At 40.3% G+C, this 4,422-nt stretch overlaps 1 long non-coding RNA gene across 1 annotated transcript; it reads right to left on the bottom strand.

The window, feature by feature from the left end:
• Positions 1 to 1,305: 1,305 nt before the first annotated feature.
• On the bottom strand, positions 1,306 to 3,944 carry LOC127232525 (uncharacterized). Its single transcript, XR_007835392.1, has 3 exons — positions 3,868 to 3,944; positions 2,871 to 2,970; positions 1,306 to 1,375 (listed from the first exon to the last, which is right to left on the bottom strand). It is a non-coding gene; the product is annotated as an uncharacterized LOC127232525 (long non-coding RNA).
• Between the last annotated feature and the right edge of the window lie 478 nt (positions 3,945 to 4,422).

Here is a 4,422-nt window from a genome sequence, read left to right on the forward strand (position 1 = left end):
GCAACTAAGCAGGACGTTTGCTGTGATACTGGGGTAGTTTTAAGCACAGCAATTATCATGTGCTTCCTTTATATGTGTGGCTCCCAGTGAAAAGAAAGACCATGGTTTTAGCCCATTTTGTGGATCGTGTGTTCACCCACTGCGCCATTTTTTTTTCCTCTAAGTAGTTTGAGGTGTCTGTCATAGAAACTTATGGGACTTTATTCCAGGTCAGAAAGCTAGGTCATCCACAGTTCTGTCCTCTCCTGATCTAACCTGAAGTTTCCTACATTTTATGGTTCTTTCTCTCCTGGTCTAGACTGCAGTTTCCTGCATCTGATGATTCTGTTCTCCCTTTGTCCAATCTGTGGTTTCCTGTGTCTCATAGATTGTCCCATCCTGGTCTAATCTGCAGTATCCTGCCTCTCATGGTACTGACTTGTCCTAGTCGAGCATGAAGTTTCCTGCATCTGTACATTTTCATCTATATTGCTTTTGGATATGTTCTGTAATCCTTGTTATATAGTAGGTTGCATGTTCCACATTAAAGGACAGGGAGTGTAGGAGAATCTAAAATTATCCCTGCCTCTCAGAAAGCATGTGTCTTATAAACTGTTGCAAGCAGCTGTGCTGAGGCCTCTTTTCCGAGCAGAGGTAGACTAAAGTAGCTCCTGGTCTTCTGAACCTGAAGGGGGGGGGTATCATTCCAGCTAGATGTCAGGACACAAGCAACACAGGAAAAATTTAGTTTGTGCTTCTACTCCTTTCTCTCTCATTTGCCAATATCATGAACCACCAAGAAAGGATGCACAGGGAAATGTGAGGCCTGCAGCCATCATCTACTTCTCTGAAACTGAGCTTCTCAGAAATAGGGATACAAGAATGAAATGAGTGCATGCCCTTGCAGCCTATATGAGACCCCTTGGAAACTACTCTGGTGTCTCAGGAATGACTACCAAAGCCAAAAATATTCAAATTTATGTGAGCCTATCATAGAAAACAAAACCAATTTCACTCAATAGGGTCAATCCAAAGAAAGACACCAGGTAATTTAAAATATTGACTTAAAATAAAAACCTGGTATTGTGGTAGAGGCAGGTGGTTCATCTGGGCTCTGTGAATGAACACAGTGTGCCATAAATACATACTATACCATTGATATCCTTAACACAGATGTAAAATACATAACACAGGTTAACATACATACACAGATACACACCATCATACATTCAGTCACATATATACAAAATACACACACACACACAGACACACACACACACACATACACACACACACACACACACACAGGCTCCCACTGAGGTGGGTCTGTGGGATTTACTCATCGCAAATCCGTGATTGTCACCCTGCTGTTTTGGATGGTGACATGACGGCAGTCCTGCAATTGGAAAAAGGGAAATATTGTTAGGGAATGGAAATCAGTTTTGAAACAACTTGTACATTTTATTTATACCAAAAGAGGGCCTTGTGCGACATAGGCTAGCACACATAGCCTAGCTAAGCCAGAAGGATCCTGACATTATACTACTGCTTCGAGGTTCCCAGTGCTGGATTATAGGCAAACATAAGCACAACTGTTTTCATCAGTGCTGGGAAAGGATTTCAGATACTAATGCTTAAAATTGGAACACTATCACAACTGAGCCACATCCCGAGCAGTAAGTTTTGATTGAAGAATTTCATTGCAGCCAGATAGTTCTCAGCCAAGTGGTGAAATCTTGATGTCATTAGAAGTAATGTCAAAAGTTCTGGTCCCCAACACTCCCACATAGTTCTCCTCATGCCTCATGTTTAGAGTCAATCATCTCTGTGTATCTCAGGATCTTTTCCATCTATTTTCCAGAGTCACATAGCAAATAGTTTTTTTGTTGTTGTTGTTTTTGTTATTGTGTTTGTTGTTAGAGATGTGTAAGTGCAGTGCACCATTGGAGTCATAATGTACATCAGATGGCAAAGGTGACCCAATAGACCTTGAGGGGAGTCATTACATTAATCAGATTGTAAGGGTGACATTACTGACATTTCAGGGATGGTCACTCTGGGTCTACAACATGATAGGTAATCATCAGTCTAAAAGTCTTATTATGTAACATCAATTAGCCTCAAATTGATGATCTACTGCAACTGCCCAAGAGCTTATGTTATGGGTGTTTTTCACCATGGAAGGGGTTATTACAATTGGCAACTTGGGAACTCCCGTTCTAGATAATTCGTTTTTAAAATGAGCAATATCATTTAATATCTCAGAAACAACATTACTGTACTCCAAAATGGAGGTAGGTAATTTTGAACAGTTCTGGTAGAAAGTTTCTGGCTACAAAAAACTGATCACCCTGGTATGAACCATGACTTGCAAGGTGGGGCCTTGAGAATAGTGCTGGGTTTAACAACACCTACTATTCTTGAAGGGAAGTAGGAAGTGTTCACTGCCTTGCTCCATATCTAGGGCATCTGCAAACGTCTTTTACCACACAGGCACTAAACTCCCATGTGAAAATCCACAGAGACAACAAATTAAAATAAAAATAGGTTCTATTTTTAAAAAGCTACACAATGAAAGTACAGGTATAAATATAATGAAATATAAAATTATATATCTTTTTAAAAGAAGAGCTGAAATGTATACAAGTGTTATTTTCCCTTTAGGATCAGAGTGTGATCCAAATTCTATACAAATGCATATACATATTAATTATGATACATATAATCACACACAGAATGTTCTACCTCTTAGACTTAGCATTCTGATTCCAGGATTTCAAGCTTCCTTGAATCTCTGTGGTTGTATCCCTGGCTCTTATAAATTTTGTGGGACAGGGTTTGGATATTCTCACAATGTTATTATGTTTCTTCTCCTGTATACAGATACCTACACAGAAAAGAGCTGAGTCCTGATTATGGGGATGGAAGCCCCTCCTGGGGCAGCTTGATATTTCTTTTAATCCAAAAGTTGTCAGTGTGAAAATTCCTGTTCTGAAAAGAGAAAGGCAGACTCACAGTCAAACAGAAATCCCCACAACACTCATTCGTCTCTCTCTCCTCTCCCTCTTTCCATCTTCTTCTCTCCCCTTCCCCTTTCTTTCCTCCCTCTCTCTCCTCTCCTCTATGTCCTCTCTTCTTTCTCTTTCATACCTACACTTATTCCCCTGCTCTCCTGCTCTCTCTGCTCTGACCTGCACAATTCTTCCTCCCGCACAGATGATGTGTATGTCTTCCTTCTATTCCTAGTAAACACTATCATTGAAGTTCTGTTAGACTATGTCTTCTTTGTCATAGTCCTAATTTTCCTCCCTCCCTTTTCTTCCTCTCTTTTCTCTCCTTCTCATTCCTCTCCTTACGTGTATCTCTCTCTATGGTTTTCTCTCTCTTGATCCCTTTCTTGTAGTTTGACTTAATAATAAAATTCTCAACAGTAGAATTGAGCACAAAGAAGAATCAATCCAGTTCAGGCCAATCACTGTGAGGAATAAATGGGGTAGCGCTCAAACCTATGACCACTAATTCCTGTGGGACATTATCCAGGGTACAAAATTCTTTCAAAGAAACAGGATGATTCATTGCTTTCCCAACACTAGCTCTGCTGAGGAATTCAGACTAAGGTGACATTGAGAAAGACACTTTAGGCAGTTTCTTGTGTGGAATATCTTCAACCTCTGACACTTGAGATCACTTCTTTGTGCTTTGTCTTAGAAAACGAACAGTGGTGTCAGCACATCTGTTAAGAGCAGCTGGTGTTAGAATGTTCACCTTAAAAGGGGGCTTCTATAGCACTCAGTTAAGACTTTCTGGTTATTACTTAGTTTTTACAGTGTTCTGAGCCATAGAGGATTTTGCTCTTGTACCGTCTAGGCTTAAATTATATATACTCACTGTTTATATTTGGGTGCGCACACCACTGCAATTGATTCTGGCAGCATCTTCTGGTAGCAAAAATGTGTGTGTACATCCACACTCAACAAAAAGGCAGTCTGGGTTGGATGGGTCTATGGAGACAAAAGAATTCAAGAAATCACAGTAAGCCCAATGACATACCCAACACAGCAGGTCCCAAGAATCTTCAACCACTGCCTCCCACAATGACTTGCCAAATCATGCTGGGACACATCTGTGGTCTGCTAGGTGGAGAAGGAAGAGGAAATGACCTCACTTATCAACCTAATCTATAAGGTCATTAGAAGCTGAGCTTTAAAAAATTACTTGAGGCTGTTCCCTCACTGAGGACTAAACTTTTATTCATCCATATTTACTTATACCTCATGTCTAAACAATAACCATTCCAAGTTTGTCCTTTAGCTTCTAACCTACATCTGCTTCCCTCCTGCCAACAATAGAATCTATTCCATCTTAACCAAGAGTTCCCAAACTATATAGAACTTCAGTTCAACAGACTCTGTGAGTCTTCAGTTCCCTGCCATTAAGAGCTGT

Source organism: Phodopus roborovskii, unplaced genomic scaffold (genome assembly GCF_943737965.1).
Source record: "Phodopus roborovskii unplaced genomic scaffold, PHOROB, whole genome shotgun sequence".
Taxonomy (NCBI): domain Eukaryota; kingdom Metazoa; phylum Chordata; class Mammalia; order Rodentia; family Cricetidae; genus Phodopus; species Phodopus roborovskii.